The sequence below is a fragment of the Dermacentor albipictus genome, chromosome 4 (genome assembly GCF_038994185.2).
Source record: "Dermacentor albipictus isolate Rhodes 1998 colony chromosome 4, USDA_Dalb.pri_finalv2, whole genome shotgun sequence".
Lineage (NCBI taxonomy): Eukaryota > Metazoa > Arthropoda > Arachnida > Ixodida > Ixodidae > Dermacentor > Dermacentor albipictus.
In genome coordinates, this window is record NC_091824.1 from 35986563 (window position 1) to 36007804 (window position 21242).

The window sequence follows — 21242 nt, forward strand, 5'->3', positions numbered from 1 at the left end:
CTTGAGCTTCAGGAGGCACATATCAGGACAGAAAATTTTTGGGCCCCATTGCTCCCAAAGTAACTCCGCACAGAAGGCTATACGTAAGCTGCTAAAATTTGTAAGGTCGTAGGCCTGCATCACAGACTTTGAGGACACTGCCTGCTATGCAGCTAGATTATGTATGCCGGCCTTTACGTCGTCTCTGGTCCTTTCGTTACCTTCTCCCCTTATACAGAGTAGCCACTGGTAGCTCCCTATATGTGGTTAACCTCCCTGTCTTTCCATATATCTTTTTTTTCTGTTTCTGTCTCTACGTGACACACCTGCCTTGTACAGGAATCAAATCTTTCTGTGACCTAATTTCATTTATGTATCGAACAGGGGTCCTATAACGTAAAACTATTCCAATACGTTTTTATTCAGATCTCCTTACGCCAAACGTGCGTACCCACCGGCGCAAGCATCGGGCGGTCATCCGCAGGGTTGTCTCAACACACCAATCAAACGCTCTCCTCGTTCATAGGAGGTCACTTTTGTTTACTTGAAAAACGAATAATATTGCCTACACTGCGCGGCTTGCCTTATCTAATTGGCTCACAAGAGGCGAGAAGCACGCTCAAGTGGAGAGGGATTCGATGAGGCTGAGCCACTGCTCTAAAAATCGATAAACAGATGAAGAGGGTAGTGCCAGCGTCTGTGACTGGGCCGCTTCCCTTATTTAGTTACGGTGGCTCGTCGACAATTGGGGTGGCATGCAACGGAAGCTTAAGAATGACGCTAAAACAGATCCTTAGCAAAGAAGAGTTGGCAGAACGAGGTAAACGTGCCGAAACTGCTCGAAAAGTTTACACGGCCGCGCAAAAAGTTTTATTACACGCAAATAAACCTATGCTCTCCAGCAGGTGCGAGTATGGCGGTGCCTGAGCGGTCGGCGGCAACCACCTTTTATTCCTTTCGGAACGGGGCAGCCTGCGTCTATTCAGAAGAAAATTCAGTTTTGTTCGGCTTATTAAACCATCTTTAACGCGTACACGTCACTTTGACGCGGTGAGTTTTTGCGGTTTTGTGACGTCGCGGGACAGGCAGGTGAAGTGTGCAGCCCGAAAACGTTTGATCAATAGCCGAGGGCTAATGACGAAAAGGCGTCGAATGAGAAATAACTATATTTATTTTGTTGGGTCAAATCATGCATAATCAGTTTGTAGATGTCATATGAATTGGGGAGCTATGGCGGTTTTCGTGAGTTGAGGGTGAGGGGGGGGGGGGGGGGCGGGGTTCCAAAAAAGTTTTTCGCCAATCGCGGAGGGCTGATTGCAGAATTGGAATACAAAAGTTTGGAATAGTTTTACGTTATATCTCCCCAGCACAAGTTTCCATTAACGGAAGATCCGAGCATTCCAGGCACTAGTTCGAGCCCGGCCCTATATTACGCGATGGAAAACATGGCGCCTATTAACCTAACCGCTCCCATATTCTACGCCCATGGCGTTTATGCGTTGTCCAGCATCTAGCAACACGAAGGCATCTTCTAACTCAAGTCGACACTAAAGGTCGGGATGGATTTGAAACGGGACGCAACGTGTCGGCTGCGCGTTCTACCGTGTGAAGTGAAGTGATTTTTAATGAGAAATGGAAGAGATAAGTGCAGTGCCGTAACTATCTCTCACTGGAGGACACCTCAACAGCACTGCATGGGGAAAGGGGTGTGGGGAGAAAAAGATGGAGATAGTGACCGGAAGTAAAAAGGAGAGAGAGACCAGAATAGCAAAAAAGAAAAAAACGACAATGTAGCTAAGCGTTTGCGGGGCCTACAGCCGCGCTCTGAGGTGTGTTGCTTCACAGAATTCCATCAATGTCGAAAATGCACGCTTGGCGATGGAACTGGGAGCATTGGGGAAGAGTAGGCACTGCAGGGTGGTGGATGGCCGCACTTGTAAGCCGTGGTTGCTTAGTGTATGTTGGGCTGCTAAGCACGAGGTCGCGGCATCGCATCCCGGCCACGGCGGCCGCATTTCAATGGGGGCGAAATGCAAAAACACCCGTGGTGCTTAGATTTGGGTGCACCGTAAGGAACCCCAGGGGGTCCAAATCTCCGGAGTCCACCACTACGGCGTGCCTCATAACAGGTTCGTGTTTTTGGCCCGTAAAACCCAAATTTTTACCGCACTTGTGGGACGAATATCTCGGGCCCAGCAATCATTGGCCACATTGGAAGGCCAGGTCCACCAGCAGCTAGCAACATGTGTTCTCGTTTTCCTGCGCTGTCCTGCAAGCGAAAACTGCGTCGTCGCCCTAATGTTTCGGATTCGAGTCGACAGAAAGTCAGGAACGTCACCACGGATCTTGTTAATGTAAACGTTTGTGCCTTTCATACGCTCGTCGCAACATACTCCGAAGGCGTCCTTATCGAGGGAATCTTCAGAATATGTTCCGACTCATGGCTGCAGGGCCGCCACTGTGATCTTTTCACACTTATCTGTCTATAATCTATTTGTAGTCTATTCACGGCCTTCGAAGTTTATTTTCTCTTGAAATAAACATGTGGGGTCCTGTAGCTATAACGCAAAACTATTACAATCTGCTTTCATTCCAATCTTCTGATTTGCTTCTAAAATTTACGTAACCACCAGCAAAAGCATCGGGCGGTAACCAACAGCGTTGTTTGAAAAACTCCATCAAATGCACCCCTCATTTATAGGAGGTCACATATTTTTCTTTCAAGGCGATTAGGATTGCCTACATGGAACTGTTTTTCATATCTAATTGTCTAACACGAGGCGAGGAGCACGCTCAAGTGACGCCGCGTGAAAGACAGGAGAAAAGGTGGTGGTGGCTCGAAAATCTTTTGAACAATCGTGGAGTGCTGATTGCACAATTGGAACAGATAAGTGTTGAACAGCTTTACGTTATAAGCGCCCATGATCGATACTGTCGAGTCTACGCAGCATTTCTTACAGGCTTTTATTTTATGCCCCGTAGAACATGGCAATGGCTAGTGAGCGCGAGGCAACGTCGCCGATGTTGTGGAAGAATGACGACAAGTTATTCCTAGAGAAATACTCAAGAACTTGTCCAAATACTATTAAACTTCTAATGTGATGTCATGGTATGTATTTCCTCCTGATAAGCATTACATAGGCGTGCCTGCATGCAATTACACGTACTGCACTTATCAATCTACCACCGGTGAATTTCCAGTTAAGCGGCTTTATTGAAATTAGTGACCGCCACGCCTGAGCTGGGCACCCGTTTTAGTTATTTATTTCTTTTTCGTCGCTCACGCCGCTCGTGCTCTTAAGCGGCAAAAAGGGAGAGCGCTAATTGCGCCGGAGGCCCTAGCCCGGCCAGGCAATTAACTTCACGTGCACCGCCAATTGCCCCCGCATTACCGGCAAAGGCGCCCTGAATAAAGTGTACAAACAGATTTCGCAAACACAACACGTCCCATGCGCACTGCCCCGTGAGCCGCAACCAACCCGTTTTTTTTTTCTTTCTTGCCTTTTTTTTTCGCACACCTATCTCTCTCGCTTGATTCACGCCCCGCTCCTTCATCCATCCCGATAGGAGGCGAGCGGGGAGGTAGGTATTATTATAGCTCGCCATCACGAAGCGTATAGACAGGCGTCTCGTCCGCACCTCGCGCATAAACGCGCGCCGAGAATGCAAGCGACCAAGACGAGGCGCGTGCAACAGCCGGTCGGCATTCGAGGAGGAGCCGCCAGCGAGAAGGGATGCGGCGAGCGGGTTTGTCTTGCCGGCATTGCCGCAGAGCTTGAAGGTGTAGACGCTATAGCAGTCACGAGGGGCTGAGGGGGAAGGCTTCGTCTGGCAGAGACCTGGCCGGTGAATCCGGCGCTGACAGGGCAATTTGGGAGCAAATGGGCCGGCGCGGCCCTTTACACGTTCGCCGACCGAAGTGGCACATCGACAGCTCCCGGTTAGGCAAACAGGGCGCCGACTCCGCGCCTCCCGGAGCCAAATTACAGGGTTGCTCGCTCGCGCCCCCTCGTCGGCCGGCCGCGCTGCCTCGGCGACGAAGAAGCGGCGGCGGCGGCGGCCCAAGATGGACGGTCCCTAATGGTTCCCGATACCCCGGCCCGAGCGACACCTGGGATACCGCCGCGCCGGAGGTGCGAGAACAAGACGAGCTTCACCTTCGCGCCTTCGCCTCTCTTGTTTGTTTGTTTTTTTTTCCTTTTTTCTCGGCTTGGCGTGCGTGTGTGTGCGCGCGTCGAAGTATACACGAGGGTCACGGCTGGAGGTGGGTGCCGGTCGCGGGGGCAGCGGGTGCGATCATCCTCGCGGCGCAGAGGATCGGGCTGTCGGTGTGAAGGGGAAGGAAAGTAATGATAAGCGTATACGGAGGTGTGATACCGCGCTCATGAATGAGTGACCGCGTTTGAGCGCAGCGCACGGACACAATGGCGCGATTAATTTCCATAAGTTTGTCGAAGCAAACGCGCGCGGTGTTGTGCTCTTCGCGAGGGATTCGGTGAGAGAATGCGATAAGCTGTCGCCATAGTGCTTAGCGTAGAAACAACGAAGAAGACATGATTTTCTGTTATCTTTCCCAAGATAGCTGCATTAAAAGAACGCGAATCGCATCAACGAATAGCGAGAGGATTGTAGATGTTTCAAGCTTTCCACAGCTACTCTGCCTTTTGAAGCCCGGAGGCATCTTGATAAGGTTATATGACGCATATAGTTTCCGACTACACGCCATGGGAACGATTAAGTGCCGGCCTTCGCCTTCGTAGAGACCCTTACAAATAAATCAAGCGGTATTTGTTGCATATGGAAGTGTCCACCCATAAGATGGGCTACGCAATGAACCTTTTACAGATGAGCATTGTGCGCGTGCGCAACCGGCTCTCACGCCTATATAACATTGGAAGGGTTGCGACGCCATTAGGCCTAGTAACACGAGTACTGTGCTGGATTGCGTACCTCTTCCCCACCCGCAGCGCTCTTCCGAGACTACGCGCGTTGTGTCCGGATTCGCGGACCAAACCAAAAAAACGTCACGCTGCGGCCAGCTGTGCGAATGTTTCAGGAAGGATACGAGTACAAGAATGCTCATGTCTATTGCAGCGATCGTACAAGCTTCCAAAAGAAAAACAAAATGGCGCCGATGTTGCTTGACTGCTGGTCCGACATTGTGACATGTAGGGTTGACGTCAAAAAAGAAAAAGAAAGAAATTCGGCAGCACACATTTCAGGATGTCTGTCGACGATAATGCGTTATCTTTGAATCGTTATAACAACACACCGTACTGCCACCATCGAGCCAGTTCCACATGAGGCGTGTACAGCAGCGCGACGCCTCTTTGCCGCGTCCCATACGAACACTCGGCGGCATCGTGCGCAGCCGCTGCGAAGCTTTGGGTGGCCTCCGGAGTGCTTGACGCACCGGCGCGCGTGCCAACGAACGTATGAGAGCCACGCATGTTGGCATATACTCAGTAGCAGAAGTTGGTCCAATGGCTTGTTTCGAAGCCTGTTAGCGCAACACAGCGGCCTGATGAGCTAACCATTCGACCACGGACTACCCGGTAACCCAGGTAGGCGGGAAACCGGCTATATACAAATATACATACCTACATGCATACGAACATGCATAGATGGATAGCGCACCGGAAAGTGCGTGAAGCACAAGAATGCGAACGCATTAAAATGTTGCAGTTTCGCCCTTTGGGCGAAGCATTGACAGTGATTGCAGGCTTTTGCCTTGCCCCCAAACTCCTCGGCCGGTGCTTTAGCTACAAGCCGGTGCGACATGGCGCGACGCATCACGCAAGGCAACAGTTGCTGGGCTTCAAGAAGAGTGCCCTGGAGGCTCGGAGAATCTCAAGAACCTAGGGTTGGTGAGGAGTGCCGCAGATGCGGTGCTCCTCATCATTTTATCAAAACTTCCGCGCGACTGGCCCCTCGAGGCACTTTGGGTGTATTCGCGGGCTCCTTTCACGTTCGAAAAAAAAAAAAAAACTTTAATGTAGCATGCATTTTTGCAACAGAAAGCTGTATCGGAAGTTTTCCGTGTTACTCTGCAATTTCCTCATTTACACTTTTCATCTAAATATCATATTCGAGAAGTCCCTTATTTAATTAAGACTGATTATGTAATTAGGTGGAACGCAAACAATAATCCGAGTATCTCCAAGCGACGGAAGACAACCTTACCGTGGTTCTGTCGAGCTCCGTGGCATCTGGATATTTAAAATCTTTGTGCATGACACGAGGGCGAATCAGAAAGTGTTTTACTGTCTTTTTATTAGCCAAGATAAAACATACAGTTAGTTGCAAACGTACGTACCTTACAGGTACCTACGTACATACCTTACACTATTTTTCTACGTATTCCTAGCACCAATTCAGGCTCTTGTCCCATCGCAGCACTAAATTTGACATGCGCCTGTGGTATCGTTGTTGCCAGTCAGCGACGCACGCGACCTCCCCGAACGCTCGTTGTCATGCAAGATTTCACGGCATTTTGCGAACTCACAGCATCGCCACCTCTCACTTGTGAGACCTCTTTCGCCATACATGGGCTGCATTTCCCTGCGAATTTTGATGGGCGTTCGTCCCCTGCTCCATAGAAAACAAATCACACTTCTTTGCTCGTGCGCCGTGGACGTCTGAAGCGCAACCGCCATCTTCGGATGGATGGATGGATGGATGTTATGAGCGTCCCCTTTGGAACGGCGCGGTGGCTTGCGCCACCAAGCTCTTGCTACTATACTGCCTAATATTCTACCTAGGTTAAACAATGAAAAAAGAAAAAAAACGCTATGAACTACCACGCCCAAATTTTCTGATCCCCTATTGCGAACTGTGCTTTTGTACGTCTCCTTTTGTCGTTTCCCTACTTTTTTTCCACCAATCCTCCAGTCGCCTCTTACTAATGTCTATTGCGGACATGTTTGCTTTACCACTGCTCCCTCTGAACCCAAGGGCTTCAAGGAGGCCAGTGGTGCCTAAATCGACCGCTGGGTAGACGTCTTCACATTCTAATAAAACGTGCTCCGTAGTTTCCCTATAGCTTTACCACAGCAAGCACATGCTTCGTCTTGCTTCTTATATCTCGCTTTATAGGTGCGTGTTCTAAGGCATCCTGATCTCGCTTCGAAAAGTAATGAGCTTCCCTTTGAGTTATCATAAATGGTTTCTTTCCTGATTTCGTTTTTTCCTCTTAAGTAACAAGTGACAGCAGCGCCGTGCCGCGGAGCTACCGGCAGATAAGGCCGGGTCGGTCCAAGATACGTCCCCCGCTGGGAACGGATTGCGGTTGCTTGGGTCCCGGCTGGCTTTCTTAAAGGAGGCAAGGCATGAGCAACTGGCGCAGTTCGGCAACGGTGCTCAAAGAGCACACAGCTAAACCACATTCTTGTAAATAGCATGTGAGCGTTGTTTATTAGGAACGTTGTTACTTTGTACACTGTTGCTGAACAACGCCACGTGCTCCTTCTGTATTTCCATGTTCATTATTGCTTTTTTTTTAATGGGTGACAATGCAAAACAATTGACCAAGCAGCTCAAATACTTCGGCATCTAAATGCGTGCTCATGCACGCACGTTGAAACAAAGTGCGAAATTGTGTTCTGATGTCTGTGACACAGTTGCAGAGGTCCAAATGGAGTTAAATGAACTGAGGCATGACCTAAAGTTAGCGATGGAACATAACCAGGTGCTGAATAAGGGAAGCCAAGGACTGTATGAACGTGTGGATGAGCTTGAACGTTATCAAAGTAGAACTAATTTAGGAATCAAAGTGTGCCAGAGCTGCCACACTTTGATTGGCGGCAGCTCTGCCGCGTCACGGCAGAGCTACCGCAGCAGAGCGACGCGGCATTGTGACCTGTGACGTCACGCTTCTGTTCCAACCGGCAATAAACGCTGTTCTTCACCGACAAAAGAAAAAGGAAGATGCCGCGTCACTGGCAACTCTGTCACACAAAGGACTGTGTCAAAATTGTGTCACACAATTTTTTGGGGTGAGACATCTGCAGTCAAAGCAGTTGGAGAAAAATTGGGTGAACCTCTCGATGATATTGACATTGACATATGCCCTATGGTTAATGCCGCCACATCAGGAACCAAAAGTATTGTTACGGTGCATTTAGGAAGGACCTTGCACACAAGGGAAAGACGAAGAGAAAGTGGAAGACTGCGTACTTGAGCTGTGAGCTTTGTACCAGCCTGCGCGTTTACCACTAACTTTTCGCCATGTCAGTAGTTGTGCATACATATATGCATTTCCTCTGCGCAACATTTGGTGGAAGTGCGGGGTAACGACTAAGCACGGAGCTTCGCAGTGGCCGCCACTTCGGCTCCTCATTGTAACTGACGTCGCATGAGACGGCGCCTAGTTCGGTAACGCTTGCGTCCCCTGCCGTACTCACGCATCCGCGTGATCCAGGAACTTTCTGAAGCAACTATGGCGCCGACGTCGACGACTGGCTGGGGATGTGGGAGCGTGTGAGCAGCCGCAACAAATTGGATCCCACAGTGATGACGACGAACATATGTTTGAGTTTGCGTGAACTGAGCGAGTGTGGTTTGAAAACGACGAAGAACTCCATGATTAGGAGACCTGTAAGAAGAAACTGCGAGATCTTTTCGGAAAACCACTGGGTTGAAAGGCCGTCGCCAAGAAAGAGTTGGCATCACGTGTTCATATGTCCACCGAAAGCTACGTCGCCCAAGACGTGCTGGCTCTCTGCTGCAAGGCCGACACTGAAATGCAGGAGTCTGCCCAATTCGGGCATATCTTAAATGTTATCGCCGACGACGCCTTGAATGTACTCATTTGTAAGAACTGTACTTAGGTTAATGATACTATCACGGAGTACAAGCGTTTCGAGCAGGTGAAAATAAGCCGCGGGATCTACCGGTCATTTGCACGGCTTCCCAATACGGCTCCAACGTCGTCTTGTGAAGAGCGGCACGACTCTTCTTCGCGGCAGCAGCAGTCTTCTGAGCAGCTGACGAAGATTGTGCGGCGTGAGCTGGAAGCCATGTGCACCGCAGTTCTGTGCCCTCCTGCGAACAATACTTGCGTTCCTATAGTTCCCATTTTTTCGGGCTATCCTGCGCCACGGAGTCACTAATATCAGTGTTCAGTCAGTTTGCACCATGGTCAGTTCCCGGCCAACCAAACGTCCTTCGCTCGTGCACTCAAGGTCAATGGATCTGTCGAGGTTTTCGCAACATGTCAGAGTGGTGAACACCGGATGACCGATGCATATTCTTTAGTTGTCGCCGCTTTGGTCACGTCGCCCGATGCTGTCGCAACCGCGAGCCGTTCTCGAACAGCCCTCGTCCAGGCGGCGGTTTTCGCTATATCTAGTCGCATGCCGAGCCGAACCTGCACGCCACCAACGGTACGAACGCATGGCACCGTCGCTCACCGTCGCCAAGCAGTCGCCAGTCCCGTTCGCTGCAAGGTCCTCGCCCATCGTCCGGGTCACCATAGTCCTGTCGCCGTCATTTCGACCTGGGCGCATACCTTCGGAGAACTAAAAGATGCCGCTCACGGAGGTAACGCTGCATTGTCGACGTCTCTGCCAAATGCTCTCACGCTACCGAAAAGACGCAGTATAGTCGATGAAGAAGTTGACGGTGTATTAAAGCGATAGCTTGAAGGGCAGGACCCCATGTCGTGGAAAATCCGGCACCATGGTGCGGTGCATGGCCGTCGCTACCACATGTGACGTGGCAACGCACAAAAAGACCACAAGAAACACACTCGCCTGAGATGCTTAGCTACAATAGGGAGCCGTGGGAGATCACCCTCGCCCAGCCGGGGCTGGGGGCCCAAAGGGGCCTCTTGAACCAGAGGGAGAGAGTAGCCAGGACCACTAGTGGCACCAACGGCATTACGAGAGTAAGTTCACGAGGTTGGAAGGAGAGCAATGGAACTACCACGACGGAATCTCGACCAGCAGCAACTACCTGGCGTCCCAAGGAGGTAGACAACTTGAGCTACAGGGTTGGCGTAGGAGGTGAGTTCACCGTGTTCACTGAAGTCCAATAAACACGGTGAAATGGTTGCAGTACGTTAATGCATGTTGTCTATTGAACTCTTTAACATCGTAGGAAGCACGCTCATTTTGAAACGCCAAGTTCTACACGGGATGTACGCGATATAATAAAGGCTGTCCGTACGAGACGAGGCCCAGAATTTGCAAGTGGAATAACGGTGAAGTAGATTGTCCAACATGCAAAAGCGACCTGAATTCTCACGCGCCACCAGTATAAACGCTTCAGAGGAAATACTTCGCAAGATTTCATAGAGGAAGTTACCCTCTATTGATGAATAGGGGAGTAGTATTTAAATTTTGAGAGTCCGAACTTTCTGCCAGTATATGTACTGCCCGTATCTTGTTGAAAAGGGGGGAGAGGGAGAAGCCAGAAGGGCCAGTTAGCTTAACAAGATGCGCGTCTGGTTTGTTAGGCTACACAGGGGGAAAGAGATAAAGGTGTGCAAGGTGAGAAAGAAGCGTATTGACAGAGACAGCGCCAATCAGCGCGCACACCTGAAGGTGCACACTAAGTCCAATAACGGTCGCAGAAACCTCTCGACTTGAAGTACTGTAGCGGCGCCCTCGTTGCTACTTGCGCCAGACTCGCACGGCAATGGTGCAAGGATCTTGGCTTCTGAAAGCAGTCTTGAGTCAAGATGTTTTAATGCTGTCCGTAGAAGGCAGCACTGGTCATCATATAAGGAGAAGAAAAACCACAGGACGTGTTCAGTATAGTTTGTTCGGTCTCGCAAGTGTCGCATGTAGGTGAGTCAGCCATTCTAATGCGGAACGAGCAAGCTTTCGCGAATGCCACCCCGATCCTGAGGTGGCGTAAGAATATTGCATTGGAACAGGAAATTCGTGAAGGCAGTTGCAGCTTTAGAGAAGGATCTATCACTATTATAAGAAGTGGCTTCAAACACGGCGCCATAACGTGCTACAAGATTTACAGCAACAAACGTAGCCGCAAGACGTTGTAATCCCATTGAGCCCGAAATAGGGTGGCTGAACCTTTATGCTAAATTAAGAACACGAAAGCGCTGAAGTAGAGGGCTATCCGATATGGAAGCCCACTGCTGAATTTTAGTCACCAGAATCCTTACAATCATCTTCCATCAGCCCCGCTACCCTTGAGCGTTTTTGGTCTGACAACTTTGATACGACATTTGTCTTCAGAGGTATAAGTGCTTGAGCACGATAGCAGGTGAGCTCCAATTCTCATGTTAGCCAACGTAATTTTCTGCTTCAGTGGCACAGTACCGGCCTGGTTTGATACCAGGAAAGAGCTCATAAACTGGAAGCAATGTAAATAAAAACTGCGCTAACTACTCGGCAAGCCTGTTAACCGAGAATAAGCTATGGGGAAAAAATATAGGCCTTGTGTACAGTATATACGTCTATCTAATCAGAATATCAGGGTGGCGTTTTCACCTTTTGCCGCACTCTGGACTAGCAAATGCAAGAAGGATATTGGTAATTCCGTTCGTAGCGCACGATGCCTTAAACCTTTTCATGTATCAGAAGTTTTCTGTCATCAATGACGTCCTTAATAAATTCCGGCTCCTCCAGGAAACAAAAGGCCATCGCATGATGATCTTTAGTTTTCATGACGAAAGCCCGCATGTGTGCCAAATGCGTCGCTGTAAACTGTCATGCGAGGACCTTCATTCCGTGCATCAGCCACCCCCGCCTGAGAGTCTCGCGCGCGTTTCGCTTAGAGATCGATGCCGCTGTGCTGATATCCTTCGGACCATGGTCAATTGATAATTTGTCTCATTCGGTGCATCTTCCACGAATAGCACGGCAGCCTTGATATTCACTCCCATTTCTCTGTCAAACTATCTGACATTCGCGGATTTAATTGGATCTCTCATCCGCGGAGCTGGCCGTGCTCTCAGCTCCTTGGCCACCCAACTGTATGGCGAACACCCATTGACGAGCCGATTTCTTTCAACTGACGGCGTGATGGTCAGCAGCAGCACGCCCCTCCCCGACACCCCCACCCTACTTTCGATCCGCATTCCCACTTTGTCGTTACGCACCGGATATAATCGCCCGCTGCCGGAAGGCCCCTACAATTGTACAGAGGCCTTCCCATCTTAACAGGTGAAGTATTTAGCCTTCGCTATCCCGTCCTTTGTCTCACTGGCAATATCATTTGCTCTCCAGCACCCATTTGGCGCTAGACTGAAAACTGACGGCTGCAGATACGAAGGGGGATGCTGCACAAAAAACCGCATTGCGATTCCTCTACTTTGCTTGCCATGGATGGGAATTTACGTGAACATGGATGCCGTTCCTAAGGTTACTTTAATTGATAATCGTGCGTATACCTCTGCTATGAGCGAACATTTTCGATGACACCTTATAAAACATCTTCATCTTGGTTAAGACCTGTGTTGTATCGGGTCCCTCATGGAAATCAGGCGAATAATAACTACGGGTTGCCTGCATCAGCATCGCTGACCTCAATACCTGTTCTTTGCTCTCTTCCTCAAGATGGTGGGTCTTGATTTTTATCAGTCCATTCAGCCCTTATGAACTGTTTTAGCAGTCTTGTTCAGCTTGATTTACCTAGTAGTGCTTCGTCTCCAAGAAATGTTCCGAGCAGATTGGGCTTTGCCGAATACGTGTGTTCTCTTTCGTTTTCTCCACTTGTGTATAATGGCAATCGTTTAATCGCTTTTCTAACGTCCGTCACCCTGGCCGATTACATTGCTCTTTGTCACTGTCCTCACTGTCGCAACCAACTGACCTGCGTTAACCTTCTGAAATTACTAATAGTGTATCGAAAGGTATGCCTTAGGCTCGTGGTCCTGTTTTCAGCAGTGCTACTAATGGCCTTTGACTAGTAATAATACATCGTCGTTCTTTGGGCTCTTCACCTTCCTCAGACTCTGCCTTTGCCGCCTTCGCGAGGATGCATGGTCACGCCCTATATTCTTGCTCACCACTTATATTGTCCTCACCCCCCCCCCCCCCCCACCAGTGGCGTTTTTGCTTGAAATATCGACCCGTAGGCTAGAACTTTTTGACAACAGTGCAGGCGTCTATAGCATGTGTCCTCAAATTAGTGAAAAACGATTCTAAACAGCAGTTGATTAGGCGCTTTCTCCCTGAGTCATTTAACCATATCCCAGCCGGGGGTACCCTGCGGACATAACTGAAATGAGCAACACCTGCTCTTCGGCATGGATGGTTTGCATCTGCATAAGACCACCAACGACGAAGAATTTCTGCTTTTGCCACACAATGATGACACTCTCAAGTGCGTTCATGGTGCGAAGTATTTTAATACATATTATTTTTCGCTTCATTCGAAACACTTGATAGGCAGTTTATCCTCTATGCCCTTCATGACATTCTTGATCCTTTCAGAGTCGCGCATGGCGAGATTACTGCGCCGACAAAGGTCAACTACGTCCTCTATGTAGCTGGTGAAGTTTTCACCCTTTTGTGGAGCGCGACCATGCAAGCGTTGTTCTGCGCGAAGCTTGCGCACAGCGGGGCGACCGAAGACTTCTTTGAAACAATGGAGAAGTGCTGTCCAGGGAGAAAGGTTGGATTCATCATTCTGGAACCAGAGATTAGTGACTCCAGAAAGATAGAAGATGACGTTAGTCAGTTTAGGTTTGTCATCTTATTAGTTATGCGCACTCACGCGATCCTATGACGAGAGCCAATCCTCCACGTCATGGTCGTCGTTGCCGCTGAAGACCGGAGGATCTCGTTGGCGTAGAGCACAGGAGCAGACGACAGGCGATGCCAGGAGAGGATCGGGCTTAGCGGCGTCCTGAGGCACGGCAGAAACGGTAGGGAGCGTCCGGCTGTGCAGTTCCAGGTTTGGGAAGGGCCAAGCACGTCCACTAAATTTCAAGAGGCGTTATAGTTCAATTGATGAAACGCTCAGATAGCAGAGCACCGCAGCGAGAGGACACAGAGCTTCGGCAAAACAGGCACAAGGCTCGCAACTACACGTTGTCGTCGTCTTTCTCGAAGCAGTGCCTGCTGCTCGTTCTTCTCCAGTACATCTATAAAGACTCTGTGGAAACACAGCGGTGGCCTCTTCATACAGCATGTGTCTCGTGTGCGTGAGTTACTCTGTTCAAAACCCGGTGCAACCAGAAAGCCACCCGCTCTTCTAATGGGTAGAGCTGTCCCTAGGACTAGTGTTCGGCTGCAAGAGGGGGGTTCTCAACCCGAATGGAGCATATAGTTGCTCTGGCGGACCTTCCGCTCGTTTGCTTCCAGGTCTGTGGGCTCTTGATTACTGTCGGGCAAAAAATGGCTTTAACTGGCTGGGAGCGTAAATGTCACACAAGGCTGCCGTGTACCTAGCGGCAAAACAGGTACGATCATGCTCCTGGCAACATGCCCGCCTTTGAAGGACCTGAGCGCTCGAGGCAAATTTGCTAGAAGCCTCACCATCTTGTATATCACAGATGACCATGGATTGAGGCCCTACCATGGCTTGTGGTCGGGTGCATTTAAGTGGTCACCTATCACTATTGTGTAGTTATGTCCTCCTACCTAGCGATCTACTATCAAAAGAAGAAATTGCATCTGAAAGCTGTGTCCGTGGCTCTACCTCTGATTACAAATATACGTTGTAGTTCAGATGCTGTGGCTTCACTATGTCCAACTATGTGCCTTGGGTAGGGTATCTGCTGCTGGCATGGAAAACGTTCCTTAGCACAGGCGTCGCATGTACCTACCACTAATGTAGCTGCAAGCGCGCTTCCTGGGTTGATATTCAGCCATTTCACGGGGATTTAAACACTTGGGAAGAATTCCCACCTTTCGGCATATCGCTGGCATAGAACCGGCAGGAATCCTTTTAACATGTCATCATCATCATCAGCCTGGTTACGCCCACTGCAGGGCAAAAGCCTCTGCCATTTACTAATTATGGCCATGTTGTCCCTGCAAACTTCTTAATCTCCTCCGCCCACCTAACTTTCTGCCGCCCCCTGCTACGCCTCCCTTCCCTTGGAATCCAGTCCGTAATCTGTGCATTACTTACGTAACCGGAAGTAATGCTGTGGCACTTAGCAGGCAATGCCTGCCTCCAGACTGGCTTACAAGGCACGAGAGTTTTGTTTAGATACAGTGACCTAAATAAATACTTCCTCGCTCTCATAACAAGAAGGAGCAATAGAAGCAATTTATCAATAAAGCATAAAAATTAAAATTTTCTGCTGGATTTGAATCTTTCCTTATCCTTACACTGGGTTTGGCTCCCACCTGCGACAAGTTATCTTTTCGTCCACTTTCGTTTCTCTTTTCTTAATTATTTTCTACATTCCAACTTAAACCATAGTTAATTTCCGCGATGCTTTCCTTGGCTTCGTTGTCTGTTGGCTTTATGCGTTCACGATTCACAAAAATCGAGCCCCTTAGTTCTCTTACACTCTAAGTAACTTTAAGTAGTTGGATGACATGTGCAAATTTTAGTGGTGTCTATTGAGTTTCGTTGGCAAAAAGTGCAAGAGTCATGCAATTGTAAAATTTAATTGTTCTTTTTATCTCGTTTTAATGACCATCGGTTATCTTCCCTCCTCATTACATGTCCTGTCCATGTCCATTTCTTTTTCTTGATTTCAACTAAGATGTCATTAACTCGCATTTGTTCCCTCACCCAATCCGTTCTTTTCTTATCCCTTAACGTTACACCCATCATTCTTCTTTCCATAGCTCGTTGCGTCGTCCTCAATTGAAGCAGAACCCTTTTCGTAAGCCTCCAGGTTACTGCCCCATACGTGAGTACTGGTAAGACACAGCTGTTATATACTTTTCTCTTGAGGGATAGTGGCAACCTGCTGTTCATGATTTGAGAATGCCTGCCAAACGCACTGCAGCCCATTCTTATTCTTCTGATTATTTCAGTTCCATGGTCCGGATCCGCGGTCACTACCTGCCCTAAGTAGATGTATTCCCTTACCACTTCCAGCGCCTCGCTACCTATCGTAGACTGCTGCTCTCTTCCCAATCCTGCTCTGGTGAGACAGTGCGTTACCGCTTCTGGTCACCGGGATCAGGCCGCACTCCAAGCCTGTTTATGCAATTTTATCAACACGCGGATTTTTTTTTTCTGGTGGAAAATTGCGTGGCACCGGGATTCGAACCACGGTCCTCTTGCACGCGAGGTCGATATTCTACCTCTTCGCCACCACAGGAGTTTAACATGTACTTATCAGTAAATATAGGTACAAGCGCGCTACCAGCCAGGTGCTCAGCAATACGGGAAGCACGTCCACTTTATGAGAATTTTCCGGAATGGGACAGATAAACAGCCTTTCTTGCACAACAAGCAGTGCGTTCTGCAGTAATGTCTGTCTGAAGCAACGTATCCCTTTAAACGCGGACGCTTCGTTTGGCCGAGGGGCTGCGCGTCTCCGTCTTATAAACCTGTAGGTTTGTGGCGTAGGCGATTGAACCAGGCGCCTTCCGCAGCCGAGTCGAGCGCCCTTCCGAATGGATCATAGCTCTGGTTTGGAGAAGTGGCGGTAGTACTTGACGTACAACGAAGGCGACAACCTGGTGTATACAGCGCGCCATTCCAGTACATGTGCTCCCATTACGGAGCTTGTGGGATGCTCTGGTGTACTGACCTCGGCCAGCTACCACGGTTTTTTCTGTGGGTTGCATGTGTATATTGTATGCGGTTGTGCAATATGTACCTGCTTCATGTATCACGACAATATGTAGTTAATAAATGGGTCCAGCTGGTGTAGGCAGTGAAATAGAAGAAGTCGTTGTAACTACAGGCCGGCAAGCATTTATGAACACTGGTCTAGTCTGGCGCCCTCTCTGATATACCCATTTTGTAGAGAAGATGGGACAACTAACCAATTTTAATTCTGCAGCCGATCATAAATGCAAGAAAACACTTTTCGGAACAACATTTATAGAAACTGGAGCAGACCAACTTCCCGAAATTATTTTTCTCGGAGCCTGCTCCCTTGGGCAATGTCACAATGATGCGTGTTCAATCGATGAAGAGATCAATGTCTGAAAGAAAATTTTAAGGTAAATTTCCAATTCGTTAAGCTATGATCTATTCCTTTGTTTCTTACCTAATATTTTAGCTGTTTTCTTGTCTTACAAATCACCGTCTTCTAATTCCATCCGAACCTTGATCAATCCCCTACAGTGGGTATGCACCCTAAGCAGGGGCAAAGAAATCGTAGCCAATACTACTACACGACTTCTGAGTTCATTTTTTCATATAGCCGCTACCGTCTAAGCATCTATATTTTGGTGCAGAAAACCCGCGTGCGAACCTGTCCTTCCACGCACGCATTACCAGACTCTACCCTCACTTCCTGTCGCTGGTGGCGAGGAATCAACTGATCGCGGATGTGAAGATCGGCACGGGTGCAAGAACAACATTAGCCAGCTTTTACTGCTAACCTGATAAAGGCAAGCAATCTACGTGAGCGGGCGCGAAACACTGAGATCACTCAGGAATCCTGATCATTGCTTGATTCTCCTAATGTCAATATCGCGAAACTGTTAGGTGTACAAGATCGTTTCTTCGCTAGCAGGGATAAGCCTTCGTAGATTAACATCTAGTTTGAGGGGTATATTCCGATCTAACGGCTCGAAGACGAGTATACAGCAGCAGGGGCATATAGGGATCAGGAAATTAGCCTGTTTGGAAGCATCGTTGCAGAATCGCCTAACTAAGAAAAGCACACAACATTCAACCGCAAATGTCAAGTGCTGAGGGCATAGCCATATCACCCACCAGCTGTGGGGACATCAACAACATGGTGCAATGGCGAATGAGACACGTCCTGTTTGAATCCAGATCAAGCCATTTTATTGTCATGGCCGCAATATCCACAATGGATCAACTCTTAAGCCTTTCCACTCGGCGGAAATTTTACAGAGGAGTCTGTATGTGGACGTCTTGCTTATAGAAGCCGAACATTTTGATAAAAGACTGGATGTATAGTACAGGACAAGGTTGAATATGCTTGACGCTGGACTGAACCTTCGGAAGGGCAGGACACAAAAAGGCCAACTACAGAAATTTCTTAAGAAAACGAGGAACGTCAGAAGTATTTGACAGCAGTGCAGCAGCCATCCTATTAGGCATGGAGTGCAATACCAAACACGACTACTTGTAATGTTCTTCAAAGTTAATCATGAAATTTCTAGCTTCGGTCAAGACGGACACCAAGCGCACAATATGAAGAACAGCTTCCAGTATAATCAATCACCTTGGTATTCACTCACCATTCACTGTAATTGCCGATCTGTCATTCCAGAGGGTGTTGTCTCCGGGAATTTCGTACGCAGCCGCACGACCGAAGGAAATTAAAATCACGTTGACAGAGTTGTGCACTGAAGTCACTCAGCTCAGAGTGATCAAGGTCTCACAACGCATCAGAATTCAAAGGATAGGAAAAGACAGGTGAAGAGTCGCGGACTGGTTGGAAGGCTGTGATCATATCCCTTGCTTTCACCAATACATATTCACAAGCATATTCATATTCGCAAAATGGTCATCCTGCTTTCTGGTTCGGATTCGATCCTCGCCAGATCTGTTATTCAGAAATTTGAGCACAATCAGAGGCTCACTAATCGTCTGCGATAACAACGGGAACAATGAAAAGGGGAATATGTTCGGGAATTAAGATTCCAGCATCAGTACACACGAAGGTCTGAGCAATCTATGAAACGGCAGGACAGTGTTTTACTCCAATACCTCAGAAATAACCCAAGTATTTCGCAAATATCTCGAATTCTGCAAGCAGATCCTGGCCACGATGGATTGGTGCGGGCGTTCTGCATATAAATGCAAGCCAGCAAAGTGCCTAAAGGGCTCGTTCAAGTTCTGCATTACCTCGAGATGCCAACTGATCCTTTGGCGAGGCGAAATGTAAAAAAAAAGACGAAGGCAAATAAACGTCGCCAGTCAGTGTAGGCAAAGAAAAAGAAGATTGTGGAACACGTGGTGCTGCGCCACGTCATCGGTCTTAGTTTTCCTTATCCTATTGCCATCTAAACATCCACATCATGCTAGGCAAATGACAGGCGAAAATCGCAGCATCCGTTAAGATAATAGCGATCATCTACTGCTGAGTCTTCTTTTACGAGTGCGCCAATTTGGCGCGAATGTTCTAAACTGGTTGCAACAAATTCATTTTGTATTGTCTTTAAAGAACTCATTATGCCATTTTAAGCTCTGTGGACATTTCAGTCCACATTCTCTGCTGATATCATCGAGCTGTATCTCGTGAAAATGGCCTCTTGCGTGATGTCTGTACGTCCTGATGAATCAAAGCAATTCCTGCCACTTGTGCACGTTGCGTCTGTCTGTGTGAAGTTTTCTTTCTCCTTATTTAAACTCCCGCGTCTGATTTCAGCCTCGGCGGCTGCATTTTGATGGGCGTGGTATGCAAAAACAGACGTGCACCATGGCTGGGTGCACGTTAAATCACCCCAGGTTGCTAACATTAGTCATAAATGCTCCACAACAGCGTGCTACGTAATCAGGTCACGTAGGACCCAAAAATGACATTTTAATTTTGTTGTACTTTTTATGTATTCAGCTTTCTTTTCTTTTCTGAGTGTCCGTGAAGGTCAAGGAGTAGCACTCACCACTCTGAGGTGACCAAGACTATCGTTACTTTCATTGTAATAAACAATTCGAGCACTGTAGAAGGTTATCTTTACTTTCATGACACTGCTTGCTAACTGTATTGGCATCATCGTGTCCGGCAATCCTTAATTCAAGGAAATCTAGCGCATGGCTCTAACACAGAACACTTGTTCCGAAGCAACTGCGAAAGGAAAGCCGTGCACTGTTCTGTCACGCGATACAAGTAAAGCTCGACAATAGCGATATATATAGCTTCATTTTGCTTCCTATTGCGAGGGCCAATTGTAAAGTTGCTGCACCTAGGTTTTATTAGCGAAAGTAAGGTACATACAGGTAATTACATATACGCACTATTCTACGTACCTTACACTATTTTTTCGCGTAATTCGCAACACCGATTCACACATTTGTTCCATCGTATCACTAAATTTGAGATGCTCCTGTCGTCAGTCAGCGACGCACACTTCCTCCCCGAACGTTTATTGTCATGCAAGTCTTCACGCCCTTTTTCGAACTCACACCACTTCTCAAACCGAGACACCTTTCCTCATACATGGGCTGCATTACCCTGCGAAATTCGATGGCCGTTCGTCCCTTGCTCCATAGAAAACGAATCACACTTCGTTGCTCGTACGCCATGGACGTGTGAAGCACAACCGCCATCTTCAGCGGGCCGGTCCAAGAAAGGTCCACCGCTGGGAATGGATATGTTGATTTCGCATTTGCAGCTGTAATTTGGCTAAGAAAAATAGGGGAAAAGTCTTTCTGATTCACCCTCGTCGGTTAGTCACCCGATAAAACATAAATCGAAGAAAATTCATATGGAAAAAATCAAAGAATGATAACGATTTAATGCTCACTGACCCATACACTCCCTCCCTCCCTACGTCACTCACTCAGTCATTCGCTGCATTGCCATTCAACGGCGCCGTAACCATGCAACTACTTACACGATCTACAACTTTTCCCGCCTACAAGAATTTCGCGCTATATCAATGTGATACTGTTGCACTTTTCATATGATTTTCATGAGGCAGTGTTTTACTAAAAACATTTTTTTTTGCATGGTGCTTTTAAGTTGGCGTGTCAAACAGAAACCGGATGACATTAAAATTAAATTCTGCGATTGACCTGAATGGGTTTTACCACTCCATCGCTTGCCTAAATTCATTCTTGGTAAGCCCATTCACAGAATTCTTTTTTTTTTCGACGTGATTCTTTATACAATGCATTACAAACAAGTAAGTTCGAGACATCTAAGAAAATAGACAACAAAGTTCAAGCAACTGTATATATGCCTTTTTACTTACCTAACAAACCCGAAATATAAATCTGGTTCCAGTTCATAATAACTACTTGAGGCTTTCAAATAAGGACACAACGCCATTGTGCTTATTCACGTGCACTGACTAGTGTATGCGTCTATATAAAAAGTTTTCTTTGAATATAGTCGTCTAATAAAAGTACTCAGTAAAGGCAGTATACGGAATTGATTGAAGTGGCAGCCAAAGCGTTCAACATAAATAATACAGTGCTATAGAGCTTGTCAGTTCTAGATACATTTCAGACATCCGTATGTGTTGTCAAAACTTTTGTTCTAAGACACTGCAAGCTTCAAGTTCATT

At 47.9% G+C, this 21242-nt stretch overlaps 1 long non-coding RNA gene across 2 annotated transcripts in view; it reads right to left on the reverse strand.

The window, feature by feature from the left end:
• The window catches only part of LOC139059624 (uncharacterized), a 30724-nt gene extending 16742 nt beyond the window's left edge, over positions 1 to 13982 (reverse strand). For both annotated transcript variants that reach the window (XR_011514250.1, XR_011514249.1), the window contains exon 1: positions 13666 to 13982. This is a non-coding gene — a long non-coding RNA (uncharacterized lncRNA). The remainder of the gene's footprint in view (positions 1 to 13665) is intronic.
• Positions 13983 to 21242: the final 7260 nt, after the last annotated feature.